Below are 20,092 nucleotides of genomic sequence, written 5' to 3' on the forward strand. Positions count from 1 at the left end.
TGCTCTGTATGAACAGAATGGGGCCTCAAGAACAACCCAGAGTCCCTTAAGTCAACAGGCAGGAAGGCACTGAAACCCAGAGGCTGACTCTTGGGCTCTCGGGGAGGCGCATCATCTCCACAGGTACCACTTTTCCCCATGGAGCAGCTTCTCTAGCCTTGGAAGCTTCTGTTGTTACTAAATATGAGGCTGACTGGACAAAGGGGAACACAATGGGGCCTTTCAAGGAACAGAACTGATGAAATGCACTTTTCTATTAACACTCATGTTTCATACTACCTGGTGTATTCATGAATTCACCAGTTTGACTTTCACGTGGGATGGGGGAAACTGACCCTCGAATCACTTGGGAAAGTACATTTGAATTCCATTCCAGGTTTTCCAAGTCTGATCCTGCTCTCCTCCACCCTCCAATCCATCCACCTGAGGTGGAGCATCCCCACTCTTCCTACCAACCCTCCTACTCTTCTTGATGGCTAGTGAGGCCAGGGCCACACACACATGGGGGGTGGGGGGTGGAAAAGCTACCTCTGCTCCAGGCCAAGAAAGCCTTGGGATGAAGGTGGATAGAGGACCCCAAGCTCTCCCTGGCCTCAGCTCTGCTTGGGGGCAGGCAAGGCACCACCTCCGTGCGGAGGCTAAAGGGCCCATTGAGCAATTCAGTGACAATGTGGCTTTTGTTCCCTCCTCTCTTCCACTCCTAATGCACTTTAGGGTCTTTTTCAAATAGCATTTTGGATTAAATGAGGTCTGTTCAGGGCCCCCAGAGACAAAGGACCTACATGGATTTACAGGATGCATCAATGCAGTATCAGTGGGTTGCCTTGGTAACCTCAGATGTTGAGAATCTTTGGTTAACTCTGCAGCCCTGCCTCTCCCCGCTCTCCTGTAAAATGGCTGACACTTTCTTCCTCTCTTAAAGCAACAGCGCGGCTGCCTTCGCTGCTATATCCCCCCCTTATGTCCCCAGATCAGTTGGGCAAAAAGTTGGGAAAGAAAGGAAGCCGAAGAGGGTGCACCTATTTCACCACAGCACAGGGAACAATACACTCCTCTTCCACAAGATTTGATTTGTGATTTTCCGCTTTTCTCCAGAATGGAGGGCCATCACAGTCAGCACCCAAACAGCCAGACCGCACAGATCACTGCTGTTGTGGAGTGGGATGTGTAGGATGTGGAGCCTACGGACACACAGTTCACATTTGCGTGTGTAACTTTTGCTGCAGAAGTCCTTTTCTACCCTGATTTACAGAGCTACAGTTCCACGGAGATCCTCCAAAAGCCATGGCCAGAGCTCTGGGCCACTGATTAGCATGGCCTTGGAGCAGCCTGGCCTCACTGAGGTTACTACTACCTCTGTGACTCACTGCACCACTCCAGGATACAAGAAAGTTCCTGCTCTCTTGCTGGTTCCTGAATTGGAAGGCAGTTCCTCCACCGTGTAGCATGTCAATCACAACAGATTTTCCTGGATCTCCTCTGGGTCTCTTCCCTGCAACTACTGGCATCAGAAATGTTATATGCCAGTTGTTTGCTCTGCAATGTGCCGGGCAACCAATGTGCCAGGCAACCAGTTCCACATGCAATTAGCAAGCCCACCACACCAGGCAGCCTATCAGTGCTCAACAGCAAACTTTCAGAGCTCTGCCTCAAAACCATTACACCCATTTTCATACAGGAATGCAGCTGAAGACGCAACATTTGTCTATAGAGAAAAAGAAGGTCTAGTGCAGCAAGAACTTCTTTTCATCCACTCTCTGTCAACCTCTTACTGCTGGATTTTGCAAGCAGCCTCAACCTCCAGGGAATATCGCCCTGGTGTATCTGCTTAGCTAGACTATTATTCCACAGGATCAAAGTACAACACCTATACATAAATATTCTAGAATTTTACCATTGTGATGATGGCCCAAGCATTATTTAAGAAAATAAATGAAGACATGCAAAGAAATACTAGGTAGGATTTCATGATTACATGCTAACAGAGGCAGAAGCAGAAAAGTGGCAAGAATTCTTGAAACCACAGTCAACTGCAAAGAAAGAAAAAAAAGGATTATATATAAAGAGATTAGACACCCAAATACCTCAGAAAAAGCATAGATCAGAAACCAAAAGTTGGTCAGAATACTAACGGCGCAACATGTAGAGCTGCAACCAGATTTGTCAGGAAATCATCAGGAATGTGGGGAAGCACAGAGCTGGGGGCAGTGGGGAGGCAGCTGCCTGCTCCCTACAGCAAAACAGGGTGGTGAGGCTGCACGTGGGCTGAAATCAAGAGGGAGATGAGGAAGATGGTGGCTTCTTCATTCAGATTAGGAAGGGTTACCAAAGGAAAAACAGAAAGGTGGCTAGACTCTGAAAATCCTCACAGCACTTTCGGGAAAACCTGAAGAACTGAAAAGGCAGTGGAGCTGGCAAAGGAAGGGCAAGCATAGAATCATGGCATTGGAAGGGGCCTAGGAGGCCATCAAGCCCACCCCCGCCCAGGCAGGACTCACTCCACCATCCCTGAGAGACACCGACCCAGCCTCCGTTGGAAAGCCTCCAGGGAAGGAGAAAGAGCCACCCCACACGGTAACCTGGATTTGTCTCATGTGAATATTGCTCTGAGAGTCTTTTTTGGTGGAAGAGTGGGGCACAAATCCTTTAGATGGAGGAGTCCGTTCTCTGAAAAATCATGCCTAGCTGCTTCTCGGTGATGCCCAGGCATTCTCTGCCAGTCCTGCTTGCTGCCAGCCACCTTTTCTTCCAAGCCTCCAAGTTCAATGCCCCAGACAAAGAGGGGGAAGAAACCCTAATCAACTGGGAAGGATAACAAAAACCTCAGACTTGCCAGAGTGCAGAGTGGGACTGCCAAGTCCCCCATAGAAATACTGGTAGGTTATGTTCCATTCCTGAGACCAAGCTGGGGTTCTGTGTTCAATAAAAGAGAATATACGTAGCTCAGGGTTGAACTGTGGAGTCCTTGCGGTTCTCTGAGCTTGGTTGTTTTTTTCCAAACATTTCATTACCCAGCTAGGTAATATCTTCAGTGCACCAAGCTCAGAGAACCCCAAGGACTCCACAGTTCTGTGTTCAGTTTTGAGCCCACATCTCCTGAAGGATGTAGACTTATTTCATACTTTGGGGGGGCCAAGAAGATGCTTTTGGAACTAAGATTCTTTGAGAAAGCAAGCAGAGAAAAGAAGTGGGGAGAAAAGCCATTGAGGAGAAATGGCATAAAACAAGTAGTAATGCCTCCCTGCTGCTATAGATGACAGAACTAGATCTAACACACTCCAAGGTACAGGAGTTGTTTGAACAACAGGACAACCTTCATCCTAAGATGAACTAGAAAGTGGGTAACAGAACAGAAGGCTCTCCTTCACTGGGGTATTCAAGAAGTTACACAGCCATCTGTGGGGACAATCCTCTGGAGTGCTGCATACGGGCAAAATAAGGTGGTAGTGAGGTAAATTAGACAAGGTCTCCTTTCCAATTGTAGGTTTTCATAAAACGATAGGATTTATGAAATACAAATTCAGCACAAAGTGAAAAAGAAACACACGTACCAGACCAGAATTGTATGGATGGTACCAGAAAGGCTAAAACTCAGAATTAACTGAGATTTAAAAGGATGCTAAAAATCTCAAGGGTTTCTTTAAATACATTCAGAATAAAAGGAAAAGAATAAACCAGCATACCAGCTCCTCAGTTGAAGACAACAAAAGGTTAACAAGGAAAAAGCAAAACTACTCATCTCTATTTTGGTTCTGTCCTCCTCAAGAAGGAGTGTGTTCTACCAACTATGAAGAGCAGGATGATGGGGCAGGACTTGAGTCTTCAAACTGACAGAAACATGGCCAGGGAACTCCTATTTCCTTTGAATGAGTTTACATCTGCAGGTACAAGAGTATATTGAAGGACATGGCTGAAGACCTGGCAAAATTTTTAAGTATTAACTAAGAAAAGTCCTGGAGAATAGGTGAAGATTAAGGAAACTACAGACCAGTCAGTCTGACATCAATAATCTCCACAGGTATGTCAGTCTGGAAATAATTAATCCCAAGGACAAATCTCCCAGAGCATTGATGAATAAGACTTATTAAAAAGTTAATAAGTAACAACACAAGAATTCTGCTGAGTACTCTATTTTGAAATTATAAACCTATATATAGGCAAATTAGAGCAGGACAGTGGAGTCCTTGGGGATCTCTGAGCTTGGTTGTTTTCTTGCAAACATTTCGTTACCCGGCTAGGTAACATCTTCAGCAGCATCTTCATATTCCCTTCTATTGGTAGAGTAGGACAGTTCTGGTTCTTTTTCTCATGTCCTTTCAGTGTAAAGGGTAGGGGATCTATCTCTCTTATGAAGAAGAAGCACCAGCTGATTGTTTTAGAAGCAGCCCCTAAGGCCTCTTACCAATCTGAGATAATAACTCTCATAAGACTTCCCTGGAACTTGAGAACCTGAGAAGATTCTAAATTACAACATAGAAAAATTCATCTGTAAGCATCTAAAAAACACTCTGGTGATTACCAAAAATTAGTTTAATTTCTCAAGAACAAATCTTGCCAGAATAAACTTAAGATCATAGATTTGGAACGAATTGTAGAGGTCATCTACTCCAAATCCCTGCTCAGGGCAGGATCCACTACAGCAGCTCCAACAGATGACCATCCAGCCTCTGTCTGAAGACCTCAATGAAGGAAAACTCACCATTACACATGGCAGCCTGTTCCTCTAAAGTATCTCTGGCAGATGGACATCTAGTCTCTATCTGAAGAATCCCATTTCACGAGGGAGCCTGTTTCACTGACTGACAGCTTTTATAGTCAGGAACTTCCTCTTGAGATGATGATGATGATGATGATGATGATGACGATCTAATTTTAGGAACTTCCTCTTGAGTTCTAGCCCAATCCTCCTTCCTTATACTTCTAGCCCCATTGGTTTTTGTCCTGCCCTCTGGGGCAACAGAGAATAAATTCACTTGTTCTTCTGTGCGACAATCCTTCAGATTGTCATATCTCTCCTTTACCTTTCTTTAGGCTAAACGAACCCAGATCCTTTAACCATGCTTCACAGGACTTGGTTTCAAGATCCTTCACTATCTTGGTAGCAATCGTCTGATCTTGCTCCAATTTGTTACTATCTTTTTTGAAACTGGTACTCAGAACTAGGCACAATATTGCAAACGAGGTCTGATCAGAACAGGCAGAGCAGAATGGAACCATTTCTTCCTGAAAACCTAATCATTCTTTGATCTGGTAATTTCTTATGGGAATTCTGTCAATGTAATATACCTTGATTTCAGGAAAGCATTTGATGAAGTACCTTATGGCATTCTAATTAACAACTGTTAAGCACTGGTTTATGCCTCTTAGGTGGGTTCATAGCTGACTGGAAAACCAAAATTCAAAGTGTGCTCATCAATTATTTTAATCAAGGAATGAAATTATTAAACAGGGTAGTACAAAGTTTACGGGCCCTACATTCTTCAACAGTTTCATTAATAACTGGGATTAAGAGATAGAAAGAATGTTTAACCAATGTGCAGATGAAACAAAATTAGATAGGATAGTTAATACCCTAAAGCAGTGTTTCTCAACCTTGGCACATTTAAGGTATGTGGACTTCAACACCTAGAATTCTCCAGCCAGCATGCTGGCTGAGGAATTCCAGGAGTTGAAGTCCACATATCTTAAACTGCAAAGGTTGAGAAACACTGCCCTAGAAGACAGAAATAAAATGCAAAATAATTTTGGTAGGGTAACAGTAAGAGGCCTGCGAGTAACAGCATGAAATTCAGCAGAGATAAATATAACGCTCTTCACTTCAAAAACAAAAAAAACAAATGTACTGTATAGGATGAGGGATACCTAGCTGGCATTTAAAAAATGGAAATAGTAACTGAGTGGCTGCAAAGAGGCAAGTGCAATTTTAGGCTACAACAATGGAAGTATAGCTCCCAACTCTGAATCACAGGATGTAGTGCTTTGAAATTGGTCAAAACTCATCTCACATATCTTGTCTGGTTCAGGGGCAACATACTTTAAGAAGGATTCAAAGAAAAGCAACAAGGATTTGTGCAAGTCCAGCCATCAGATATTGCTAGAAGGAAGCCTAACTCACATGACAGAAGAGCAAGAAACTAGAGGATGTTTTCCACCCCACTCAACTTCCGAGATGCAGGAACTTGCTTATTTATTTGATTCACTGATCTGTCCAAGAAGCAGCAAAAGGCACTACAATGCTGAAGTGTATGTTGGGCTGAAAGAAAAACACCCAGTGAATTTTCAAGGTTGAGGGGGGACCTGAACCCAGGTCTCCCTACTGCTGGTCCAACACCTTCATCTCTGCACCATCTGGCAGAAAATGAGCAAGTCTCCTCTTCCCAGGGCTCTCTCTGACTCATAGGTAGACAATGTTCCAAAGTACTAACCACTTCTAAAAAGCTTATACGTTAGAGAGAACCTCACCTGGCTGAGAAATGTGTAAACACACCCTTCTTGGCAAATCCGGGCAGATCTCAATTTCATTATGGGATTCTTGCTGAAAACAGCCAGAGGGCTCTGCGGAGGAAGAGACCTAATGCTTACACCAGACAAGATTCTTTCCCAGACCAGCTGCACGCCATCACCCCTTATGTGGGTCAGGCCATTGTATAAACCTTTCACCTTTTATTGAAGACTGATCAGATCATGGAGGTGCATAAAGCATTCCCATTGGTGAATGAGCAGCATAGCATCTTCTCTTCAATGACTCCCATCAGCCACAACATTGACACACAATCATGCTCTTAGGGCAAGCACTCCAAGAGCCAGGCCGAGTTTCATCTGCAAGCTGAAGAGAGTTTGGATATTTTAGCAAGACAACAATCCAAAACATACCTCCAAATAATCCATGAAATGCAGGAAGGAAAGAGAAAGATTTTGGAACAACTTTTATCATCCCTAGACTTAAATATTACTGAAAATCTAAGGGGAAATCTCAAACATGCAGTGTAGGCAAGGAGACCTAAGAAGCAGGATAGGAAGAGTATTAACACCTTTGAAATTTGGTGTTGGAGAAGACTCCTGAGAATACTGTGGACAGCCAGGAAAACAAAACCAAGGGATCATCGAACAAATCAACCCAGAGTTCTCACCTGAGGCACAAATGATCAGACATAAATTATCCTACTTTGGGCATATTAATACCCAGCAGTTACAGTGGCAATTACTACAGTCTCTCTCTCTCTCTCTCTCTCTCTCTCTCTCTCTCTCTCTCTCTCAGGGCAGCTACCAGGCCTTGTGACAGGGCAGCTGCTGTTTCTCCCTTTATTCTATCCAATGGCTGCAGCCAGGCCAGGCCACTAAAACCCACATGGCATAAATATGACTAGGGATGCCTAAACGCTGCCTACAACTGGATGTGCACTGAATACTATGACTGTATGTGTATTAAGCAGATCCGTTTTATAAACTTGCACACATTTATTAGATTTTGTGGATAAATTTGCCAAGAGGTGACACTACTACCATTAAAAGTTAGCAATTAAAACAAATGGTTCAGAATGTCCATCCTCAGGCGCAGAAACATCTAGCTTCTAAGCTGTGAGATTGTTGGGGATCTCTCAGAACCATTTGCTGAAAAACCTGTGTGATGCTTTCAGCTGCTGAAAAAGCTCACTAAAGATATGTCGGAGAAAAAGTCAAAGCTTTTAAATGCATCTCCTGGGACATGAAATGCTGTAGCACAATTTTGTGCTCCCAAACTCAGTTGCAGTAGCTGGCACTTGTTGATCTAGACACATACAGAGGATGTGGAAGAACCAATGGCTTACTGTCACAGAGTGTTTCCAGACATGCCCCTCTCCGGCATTTTCTTCTTTGGTTCAGTCATTAAAATGCTTACTTGCAAGTATAAATACCATCACTTCTGATTCTTGTGCCCATCAATTTTTATAGCTATCACAAATAATATTATTTGTGATTTGTGAATATTATTATTATAAAAACTAGACATATGGGTGTCTAGTTTCAAGTTCAACAAGTTCTACTTTTCTGAATAAGAAAAAGTGGGGTCTTATCATGGTAGAACCTTATAATGCAACCTGTCATCAGGTACCCCCATGATGACCAGAGCCTTTCACCTGAAGTATCTATTTCCATATCAGAAAAAGGAGGCCCCAGAAATCATCCAAGCTCAGAAGAAGGCAACCAGCTGGCCCTGCTACTCACAGAGGATGCTGGGACAGTCACAGGTAATAAAGAGAGGGCCCAGCCACTCCTGTTCCTCAGCCCCCTGCAAGAAAGGAGAACTGTCTTTTTTTATTTTATTAATAATAATTACAGGATTATGTATTTTATTGTTGTGTTCTCTGGTCTAAAGACTGTAATAAAGGTTTGATTTGATTGTGGTAACACAAAGGGGTAGGGTGGAGGAGCAAACATCTTAGAGAACAGTATCAAGTCAGGAGGTTCTTGACCACAGGCAAAAATCAGCAGAATAAATTTCAGTGAGGAGAAATGTAAAACCCTACTTTCAGGTAGGAAGAAACTAAGGCATGAGTATAGGACTTGGAGTGGACCACATGCTGAACAGGAGCCAACAAAATGATGCAGCTGCAAAAAAAGCCAAATGTAATCCTAGCATGCATCAACAGAAATACAGTGTTAACATCAAGAAAAATGACGGTCCCTCTCTATTCTGCACTAGTCATACTGCACCTAAAATATTTAGTCTTGTTGTTTTAACAGTAGATCAGTAGAACAGTAGATCAGGAACAATCAAGTAAGAGCCATGGGACAGACCTCCTTGGGAGGCAGTGGATTCTTCTGCCCTGGAGATGTTCAAACAGAAGCTGGGACGCTGCCCTGGGCAGTGGGTTCAATTAGATCATCTCCAAGGTTCTTTCCAACACTACAACTGCAGATGAGGTAGCAGAAGATGAGATGCAAATGGGGATCAAGCTATGTGAATTGTCAAAGCAGCCCCCAAGCCAAGCATCTCTACTCTCCCGAACCCCTTCATTCAAGAGGCTCGTGAAGCCCACAGAAGGTCAAGAGAAAGCCATACGCTCACACGTGCCTCCATGCCAAGGTGGGGTAGCTCCTGGCTCTGGATTCCTTAAAGGAGCTCTTGGGCCAGGCCCTACTTGCCACGAGACAGCCCCGGGTCCAACAGGAAACTGATGTCTAGTAGTAAATGACCGGAGGGGAGTAGATCCGTTCCCAGGCTTAACTAAGCTTAGTTTTTTTATTTTGATTTAGCTTCCTAAGGGTCAACCCTGCAACCTGTCTGCTTCCCAGGGCAATTTGCCCCTCTTGATTCATTCTTGGGAAAAGGAAAGGCAGCTTATTCTGACAGAGCTTCTATTCCTTCCTCGACCCCTTGAGAAACCAGAAGGGAGAAAGAAACTGCATTTTGTGGTTCCAGGACAAAGAATTGCTTTGGCAGGAGGAAAACATGGCAGTGCAGTGGAAGGCAGGCAAGGAGGGAGGGACCCCATCCAGCCCTACAACGAGGAATGCAGTTCACCTCTGTGGGAAAGGAGAAGAGACAAACCCCAGCACAGATCCACGCATGGGAGGCCCCAAAGGCTGCAGCAGAGAAGGGCCTTCCAGCATGCATGAAATCGGGCTCCCTCTCTAGAAAACTGTGGGATTTTGCCACCCAGAAAAAGACATGTTCGTGGAAATATCTTCTGTTTCCTCCCTGCGATAACTTTCAGGAAGGCCTCTTTCTGTAACTACACCAGAAAACCAAAGTTCAATGTCATTTTGACAGAAGCCGACCAAGGCAGAAACCCAAGATCCAATTCAAGCAACTCTGGACCAATGGCTTGTCCTTCTTTCAACAGCTAACATGTCACAGGAAATGTGTGCATTATCCCATCCTGGAGAGGACCTTCTCAACAGTTTTTTCATCATCCTTCAAAGGAGGAAGAGAAAATGAAAACCATGGCTGCATCCACACTACATATCCACGAAGGGAGAGGAGGGAAGCATAAGGCAAGCATATCCTGCCATCAGCCAAAAATCAAAAGATGTAAGCGCCAAGAACTCTTTCTGTAAGTCAACAGAGGACGTGACAAACTGGTCCCTCTCCAGCAGGGCTGACCCTTTGGTCTATTTATACCCTGGGCGCGAAATTGGACAGCATCCCAAGTGGGGCCCAAGGTATTTCCACAAGAAGAGTTTGCAGCATTCTGGAATTGGCTCTGGGTCTGTCTGTTCCTGCGGCATTGGATGGGTCTGGGAGTTGTCAATTTATTACTACCTCCACTGCAATATATATAGAGAAAGAAAGAGAGCGTTGCACGGGAACTCATCTTTTTCTTGAAAAGGTGCAGTTCTGCAGACCATCAGGACAGCCCATTCCCACACTGGTTTGCCTACCCATTTACAGTGGGGCAAAAAAGTATTTAGTCAGCCACCAATTGTGCAAGTTCTCCCACTTAAAAAGATGAGAGAGGCCTGTAATTTTCATCATAGGTATACCTCAACTATGAGAGACAAAATGAGGAAAAAAAATCCAGAAGATCACGTTGTCTGACTTTTAAAGAATTTATTTGCAAATCATGGTGGAAAATAAGTATTTGGTCACCTACAAACAAGCAAGATGTCTGGCTCTCACAGACCTGTAACTACTTCTTTAAGAGGCTCCTCTGTCCTCCACTTGTTACCTGTAGTAATGGCACCTGTTTGACCTTGTTATCAGTATAAAAGACACCTGTCCACAACCTCAAACAGTCACACTCCAAACTCCACTATGGCCAAGACCAAAGAGCTGTCGAAGGACACCAGAAACAAAATTGTAGACCTGCACCAGGCTGGGAAGACTGAATCTGCAATAGGCAAGCAGCTTGGTGTGAAGAAATCAAGTGTGGGAGCAATAATTAGAAAATGGAAGACATACAAGACCACTGATAATCTCCCTCGATCTGGGGCTCCATGCAAGATCTCACCCCGTGGGGTCAAAATGATCACAAGAACGGTGAGCAAAAATCCCAGAACCACACGGGGGGACCTAGTGAATGACCTGCAGAGAGCTGGGACCAAAGTAACAAAGGCTACCATCAGTAACACACTACGCTGCCAGGGACTCAAATCCTGCAGTGCCAGACGTGTCCCCCTGCTTAAGCCAGTACATGTCCGGGCCCGTCTGAAGTTTGCTAGAGAGCATTTGGATGATCCAGAAGAGGATTGGGAGAATGTCATATGGTCAGATGAAACCAAAGTAGAACGTTTTGGTCTAAACTCAACTCGTTGTGTTTGGAGGAGAGAGAATGCTGAGTTGTATCCAAAGAACACCACCCCTACTGTGAAGCATGGGGGTGGAAACATCATGCTATGGGGCTGTTTTTCTGCAAAGGGACCAGGACAACTGATCCGTGTAAAGGAAAGAATGAATGGGGCCATGTATCGTGAGATGTTGAGTGAACACCTCCTTCCATCAGCAAGGGCATTGAAGATGAAACGTGGCTGGGTCTTTCAGCATGACAATGATCCCAAACACACCACCCGGGCAACGAAGGAGTGGCTTTGTAAGAAGCATTTCAAGGTCCTGGAGTGGCCTAGTCGGTCTCCAGATCTCAACCCCATGGAAAACCTTTGGAGGGAGTTGAAAGTCCGTGTTGCCCAGTGACAGCCCCAAAACATCACTGCTCTAGAGGAGATCTGCATGGAGGAATGGGCCAAAATACCAGCAACAGTGTGTGAAAACCTTGTGAAGACTTACAGAAAACGTTTGACCTCTGTCATTGCCAACAAAGGATATATAACAAAGTACTGAGATGAACTTTTGATATTGACCAAATACGTATTTTCCACCATGATTTGCAAATAAATTCTTTAAAAATCAGACAATGTGATTTTCTGGATTTTTTTCCCCATTTTGTCTCTCATAGTTGAGGTATACCTATGATGAAAATTACAGGCCTCTCACATCTTTTTAAGTGGGAGAACTTGCACAATTGGTAGCTGACTAAATACTTTTTTGCCCCACTGTAGCTATGAAGCATCTTCTCATGTTTTCCTCCTACCCTCAGAGCAGCAGACCCATTTGTCTCAGGCACTTTCACTTGCTCTATACCGTGATTTGAAGAACCAGAGTGAAAACAAATCTACACTGTGTGCACAATTATTAGGCAAGTGAGTATTTTGACCATATCATCGTTTTTATGCATATTTTCTACCTTCAAGCTGTATAAACCTGAATGCTTACTGGATATACGCATATCAGGTGATGTGTGTTTGTGTAATGAGGGAGGGTGTGGCCTAAGGAGATCAACACCCTATATCAAGGTGTGCATTAGTATTAGGCAGCTTCTTTTCCTCAGGCAAAATGGGCCAAAAAAGAGATTTAACTGACTCTGAAAAGTCAAAAATTGTAAAAAGTCTTTCAGAGGGATGCAGCACTCTTGAAATTGCTAAGATATTGGGGCGTGACGACAGAACCATCAAATGTTTTTTTGCAAATAGTCAACAGGGTCGCAAGAAATGTTTTGAGAAAAAAATATGCAAATTAACTGCCAAAGACTTGAGAAGAATCAAATGTGAAGCTACCAGGAACCCATTATCCTCCAGTGCCGTCATATTCCAGAACTGCAACCTACCTGGAGTGCCCAGAAGTACAAGGTGTTCAGTGCTCAGAGACATGGCCAAGGTAAGGAAGGCTGAAACTCGACCACCACTGAACAAGATACATAAGTTGAAACGGCAAGACTGGGCCAAGAAATATCAGAAGACAGATTTTTCAAAGGTTTTATGGACTGATGAGGTCAGAGTGACTCTTGACGGACCAGATGGATGGGACCGTGGCTGGATCAGTAAGGGCACAGAGCTCCACTTCGACTCAGACACCAGCAAGGTGGAGGTGGGGTACTGGTATAGGCTGGTATTATTAAAGATGAGCTAGTTGGACCTTTTTGGGTTGAAGATGGACTCAAAATCTACTCCCAAACCTACCAGTTTTTAGAAGACACTTTCTTCAAGCAGTGGTACAGGAAAAAGTCTGCATCTTTCAAGAAGACCATGATGTTTATGCAGGACAATGCTCCATCGCATGCATCGAAGTACTCCACTGTGTGGCTAGCCAGTAAAGGCCTTAAAGATGAAAGAATAATGACATGGCCCCCTTCCACACCTGACCTAAACCCTATTGAGAACGTGTGGGCCCTTCTCAAACTGGAGATTTACGGTGAAGGAAAACAGTATACCTCTCTGAACAGTGTCTGGGAGGCTGTAGTTGCTGCTGCACAGAAAGCTTATTGTCAACAGATCAAGAGACTGACAGACTCCATGAATGGAAGGCTTATGACTGTTATGGCAAAGAAGGGTGGCTATATTGGTCATTGATTTTTTGTTTGAATTGTCAGAAATGTTTATTTGTACATTTTGAGTTTATTATTCTCACTTTAACAGATGAAAATAATGGAGTGAGATGGGGGAATTTTCGTTTTTCATTTAGTTGCGTAATAATTCTGCACACATCGATATGCTCCTAAGAAAGCCAAAACCTCACTTTTCCTTTCTTAAATATTCAGGTTTGAGGTTTATTAACATTTTGGATTGACCGAGAGCACTGTAGTTGTTCAATAATGAAATTCATCCTCAAAAATACAACTTGCCTAATAATTGTGCATGCAGTGTATGGTCACTTCCCCCTCATATCAACCATGGACTGGTGTGGAATGGGCCTTGGCACTTTGGGCATGAGAAGCAAAAGCCACATTGGGCTGAGGAGGAGAACACCATCTTGAGCTCTAGCAGACCCTGGTTCATATCCCTATGTCACCACAAAGCTGCCTCTGTCCCTGGACCTAATCCACACCACAGGGACCTACATACCCACTGTCTCTTGGTCAAAGGGGGCAACCGGTGTCAGCCACTCCAGAGTCAACTCCATCCAGCCTCAGGAGAAAAGACAGTGGGTCCCAGTTGGCCCCTTCCCGAGCAACTGGGGTTGCCAGAACTCGTCCTGAAGCAGGTTGTCATAAGAAAGACATGCTGCTGGTCAGGGAAGAGCTTAACTTGGGGATTTAAAGAAGCAGTGAATATTTCTTATATTTGGGCATCTAATACAGAACTGATGGGAGCCCATTTTAGGTTCTGACTATACCCAGGGGATGGTGGACAGTGAAATGGTTCTTTCCCCTCATTTCACAGAGCAGAGAAAGGAAAGCCGATAAAGAAGCCGACAGTTCAGTTACAATTTGCCTTCCCTAAATATTTGCAAATTTCAGTTTTGACCCCCCCCCCAAAAAACAAGGGAATCTCCCTCCACAGAACTTCCTCTTACACAATGCAGGGGAAACTGCCTGCTCTCCAAGGCACACTGCCGGATTATCAGGATAAAAGGTGCTGACTGGTGGCTTTCCACCCATTATTCCTAGGGGAAAACAGCTGGTCTTCTCAAGGAACCCTTCCCTAAGCTGAAAACAAGCACAGCCAGGAGGAGGGGGAGGAAGTGTGTAGGTGTAAGGAGGGAGGAGGGAAGAAAACCTAAGCCACCACCCCCATACATCTGGTTGAGGCCAATGAAAGCTATTCCACCCAGGAGAAAGGAAGTGATGGCACTGGATCACACAGCAAGTCTACAGAAGCCACCTAACATGTTGCTGTTCTCAAGGATTCACAAATTGGCATGATTAGTACAAATTGTATATCAGCACATCTAAGGATGGAGGGGACATTTCCATCATTGGTCTCCCAACTCCCCAAAACTTTTTAAATCATTGCAATCCTTTAAAAAAAAAAATTGGATGTGCACTGCTTTCAGGGTCCATCAGAAGGCAGAAAGGTGAAAGAAATATTTGTTCCAGAATTTTATTTGGGGTATCTTCTTGTCTGCTCTTGCAGAGAGAGCTAAAGAAGTAGAGACCAGCCCCATCAAGCTGGTTTAGGCTTTTGGACTGAATCCAGGCGAGGCAGCAAAACCACTCTGGGAGGAGTTTGCCACTTCAGAGGAAACCGAGATGACCACCTGTCACCAGGGAGCACCACACAACAGCAAGCCAACACTCACACCTCCCCGCCCCCCAGTTCCACAAAGCCTTGCACTGGCCACAGTTCCACGAAGCTCCACAGGCAAGGCAGGGTCGTGTTTTGGCTCGGACCTGGGGAGGGGGGGAGGCGTCACATGTTATGTGCACTGGATTGTCTGTCTCCTCTGCCATCTCTTTTTTAGGCCAGGCTTTACAGCTTCTTCAAACAGTTTCTCATTGCACCCAATTATTGAGAATTCATGTCATCTAGCTGGAAGTCAAAACCAAAATATTTTATTTTAAGCTGGGGCCACATTTATAAGCAGCATGTTCTTTAGACTACACTGCACCATACAGAAGATGGCACTCTGCGTAATATCACTTGATTTTCAAACTGATTTTGGAATACAAAATGCTGTTTATAAAACCATTGTGTACCAACAAAAGGAAATAGTTCCAATGATTTGGATATAAATTCTTAAGGTTAGCAGCCACAGCAGTAGGCTTCCCCTTATTCCACTCTCCACAAACGATTGTGGTTTGTCTTTACATCTGAAACAAAAAAAGCAGTTAATCACAATCCAAGACCACTCATCCAACGAAGTCATTATCAGACCCAAATTTTCTCCCAGTCTGGACACAGTTGGGCACAAACAGCAGCCAGTACTTAAAGGGCCTCCCCTACTTAGACCCCAAAGCTCGCAAACCCAGGGAAGGCAGCCCCTGTGGGCCCCTCGGCCCGCCAGCCACACCAGCACGTCCAGGAGACACACACAGCTGCTGAACGCATGGAATTCGCCAGGCACCTGCGTTATTCAGCACAGCACCAGCCTTACAGCTGCAGCGGGTGGGGGGGGAGGGAGAGACAGACAGACAGACACTTGCCACATCCAGGTCATCGCTTGCGGGAAACTGAACCTCACCTTCTGCCCTAGACTGGGCGGGTTTCATTCACAGTGGCCGCAGCAGAATTGCATGTGAGGAAGGTCCTACTGATGTTCCCAGACGGTGAGACAACCTGCCCGCAGCACTCTTGGCAGAGTAAAAGACAATGCTCCTGAATCACCACTTCCCAAACGAACTACAGCAACATTTACACAGTGCTGCCTCAGTTTTGGACCTCACTGTTCCACAAAGCAACACTACACAGTGATGCATTTAGCCAGACTAGCCTGTACCTGTTTGACAGCAGTTTTTAATTTGATTGCTAAAATAATTAATTGGCCCAGGCCAGAAATGTGCTCAAATAAAGTCATGGCTTGTTTTTTGCACAAAACATTAAATAAGCCACCAACCTACACTGTGATATCCCCCTCCGCCTGCTACTGGGGCCCAGATGCCCAGCATCTATTGATACCTGAGAGAACATGAACCAGATCTGTTCTCTTCCTCTAGAACGCAGGCCCTGGAATCAGATTTAATTTACCATAAGGCGGATTCCACTAAAAGGTTGGGGAGGTAGAGTACTTTGATAGTGGAGCTAGTTTCCCAGAGAGGTGTGGGGCTCCCCTTCCCTGGGGTGTGTTTCAACCATCTTTCTGGGCTGCTTTCATTGGGATTCCTGCACAAAGCAGGTGGGGTGAGGACGAATGCTGGGGCCTCCAGGGCTCTGGAGTCAGGTCTCTGGGCTCCTATAAGGAGCTACAAATCCAGAGCACAGGGCCAGGCAAGGAGGTGTTGATCGTTCAGAGTGCCCTGTGAAAGCGCCAGCCATTCTTGCTCCCAATCAGTAAGCCTTGAGGAAGTGCTCAAGGCCCCTCAACTTGGGGAGCCTGGGAGAGGGAGGGAACATATTGCTCTCAGTTTGGGAGAGCGCAGGGGGAGACTGTAGCTCACGAGCACTATCACAGGCAGCCCCTCAAACCAAGTGGACATCATATCCAGACCCAGAAGGGGCTCGGGAGGGGGTCCTCTGCTGGGGCTCGTCTCGACACAAAGGAAGCCCGCACAGACCACACGAGCCCGGGGCCACGCAGGAAGGCTGTCTCTGAAAGGGCCGAGTGCTCATTACCTGTCAAACCTCTTTCAACAGAGGGACCTGGGAGGGCTCCTTCCCAAGCCCCACACACCCACACATGCATCCATCCGGGCTTCCCCAGGAGTGGCTGGCAGCAGAAACTCATTCAGGATCCCCTGCTCGGCACGACAGCAGCAGAGGGAAGCTCAAGGCCACCTCCCCACCAGGCTCTGCCATGGGTGGCTTTTTGAGCCACTGCCCCACCCTCCCCAAAGGACCAGGACCACAACCCAGATCCAGACCAGCTGGCAGATCAGGATGCAGCCCTTCAGGTTGTGCACTGAGCATCTGTGAAGCAGATGGGGCCTGGAGGAGCATGCAGGGCACCTCCAGGAAGCCTCCCTGCTCTGCAACCTTCAACAGCTCAGATGTCACCTCAGTCTCGGGGTAGCAGGCTCAAGGAAATGTAAGCAAAGTTTACGTGCAGGCAAATGGATGGGCAACTTCAGAACTCTTAGGGCAGGATGAGGAAGGCCACCAGGAGGCGCTGTCTCCCGCTAAGTCCAAGCATAATGGCTTTATCCTTTATCCAGTGGAAAGGCCAGCCACAGGTCTAATCATCGATGAGAGATGTTCTAATGGAGCCTGCATGTAGAACAGGGATGGACTAGATGACCTCTAAGGTCATTTCCAACATAATGATACTCCAATTTTATGATCCTGACCAGAAGCTGTATTGGATTCTTGAGTGGTCCAAAATGTAATTGGTGCGGCCACCAAAGCAAAAGTTAAAACTGAATTCTACTCACTTACATCAATGCTACCTTAAAATGAAATAAAGTTTAAATCCTTCTCTTTCTATAGCTGAAGAAGTATTTTACTGCTGAAGTCCCTTTTGGAAGACTATTTAGAAATGAGGTCTATACGTAAGTGTTAAGCTGGATTTCCCATTTTCCTATTATCAAGTGAAGTGACTTAAATGTTAATAATTTGACTATATTCCTGATTACATCTGCCCGTCCCATCACATCTGGCAGAAGAAGTACGCTGTGGGTCCCGTCTATTAAGGAGTTAAAACTGGCAGGACCCAGGAGATGGGCCTTTTCTGCCAGGGCACCCACTCGGTGGAACCTCATTCCCCCCAAGGGGAGACTGGCCCCATCCTTGATATCCTCCCGGAAGTCCCTCAAAACGTGGATGTGTCAACAGGCTTGGGGATCTCAAGGAAATGGTGAACTAATGAGGAAGCTAAATTGCCTGCAACATCAAATAGTCTCTCTTAGCCCTTTAATAATAATATTGGTGTTTTTAATTGTGGAATGTTTTCTAATATTGTTCATTTTATGATTTTTTTTTTATTGTATGCCACCCAGAGTCACATTTTGTAAGATGGGCGGCTACAGAAAGATGATGAAATAAATAAATAAGGCATGAATACCTAGAGAAGCCTTTTTGTTCAATGTGTAAAAGGTGTTAATAAGCTTACTCTCCAGTCATGTATTTCATGAACTCCCCTCCTGTCACATGAAACACAATTGGATAATGGCTTTTGGGTCTCTGGTGGCCACAGGGACTCCAGCTGTGACAGCTCTTCCTTCATCCAGCCTCCGTTCAAACATCTGCCCCTTACAACAGTGTTACAGAATTGCCCTCCCTGTGATCCCCTCCTCCAGACGTGAATGCCAATTTTAAAGTGGGGCAGCCACCTGCAAGCTGCAGGCATTCTTGCCTGCATTCTGCTCTGGCATTCCTGAGTCCAAGGCTTTGGCAGGAGAGGAGGAGCCTGTTGAAAGGGGTTGTCTTGTCATCCCCGGAAGAGTGATCATCCCCACACTGGTCTCCCCACACTCAGCAATCCCCAAGAGCAAGGGGGGCCAACTGCCGTTAAGCTGGGGCGCCCTGCCACCCCCATTCCACCAGTACAACCTTTCCACCACTTAGTCAGGCAGCTCTCCGTTGCCCCTCCCACACTGCCTTAATGAACAGACAACTCCAGAAAAGGGCTGTCAAGGGCTCACTGCCCCCAGATACCCTGAGGGGTGACAACTCCATGCATGCAAGACTGAGGTGAAGATGAGTGCACATCTCACAAAGGGCAGAGTGACAGTGAGGTTCCTTGTCTGCATAAAGCTGGAGGGCTACTGCATCTGGAAATTCAAGGGGCAGGCAGCTAAAGATGGGCGCTTCTCCTCACAGACCACCTGCCTTGCTGTCTCGCAGGACACCTTCTTGAGCTCCTAGTCCTTACCTTTGGACTAATGTTGGAACTTCCTTGGCTGCTAGTATCGGGATTTCAACCACCATGGCTTGTGGGGGGGGGGGGGGAGCTGGGAAAAGCTTAGGAATTCATGCCCTAACCAGGGCAGGAAGAGAAGATGGCATCTAGAGCATCTACTTAGAGGGCATCCAGGGCAAGGATTATAGGAAACACCATTAACCAAACTGCCATATTCACAGAACTTGTCATCCCTCCTGTCTGTGCTAAGTTGAACCTATGAAATGCTAGTTTTATCTGACAAAGTTGGCTCCCAGGTATCTCCAGAACCTCCTCCTCTTCCACGAAGCATCAGCCTGCCTGAGGGCTTGTCCTAGCTGGGGATGCTCAAAGGTTAGCATACGAGAGGAGAGTGGCAGGGGGCCAGAAACAATGTCCTTCCTCATGGAACATCTTCCGCAGGACATCTTTTGAAACGGCTGTGAGAATAGAACTGTCACTGCCAGTGAGATTGGGGTCTGCCCTGATGGTCTTTATTACTTTTGGATTTTATGGTATATTTTTATATTTTTTCATTTTTACTGCAAGCCACTAAGGATTAGTTCTTGATTACAGCGGTCCAAAAATATAATAAAATATCCCCCTTAAAATGCAGGTGTGGTAAGCCACAAAAAGACCAGGGGAGGATGTTAGCCCTTCCAGGTAGTCCAGACAAGAAGCATAACTATGAGTACTAACTCTATCTTTATTATAAGGTTACATTAACAGAATCTTGCAAGGCTGAAGGTATCTCTCCCCTCCTCTCCATAAAACTAAGGAGGGTCCCTTTTGAGACACTTCCCACACCCCCTCTCCTGTGGACTGAGATATCTTTTTCTTGATGGTTGTCCAGTCTGTGGCTCTTCCTCCTGTCTCCCAAGGACATTCCCATATACAATGACGAAAGGTGAGTCTTTTAAACATGGC

General features: G+C 45.5%; 1 protein-coding gene and 1 pseudogene across 1 annotated transcript in view; one reads left to right on the forward strand and one right to left on the reverse strand.

The window, feature by feature from the left end:
- The window catches only part of EFNB1 (ephrin B1), a 107,292-nt gene that overhangs the window by 71,831 nt on the left and 15,369 nt on the right, over positions 1 to 20,092 (reverse strand). The window lies entirely within an intron of this gene.
- On the forward strand, positions 8,100 to 10,427 carry LOC148213979 (uncharacterized; annotated as a pseudogene).

Source organism: Python bivittatus, unplaced genomic scaffold (assembly GCF_059951505.1).
Source record: "Python bivittatus isolate LINGU-HERP-01145 unplaced genomic scaffold, Pbiv_v1 ctg000790_np1212, whole genome shotgun sequence".
Classification (NCBI taxonomy): Eukaryota; Metazoa; Chordata; class Lepidosauria; order Squamata; family Pythonidae; genus Python; species Python bivittatus.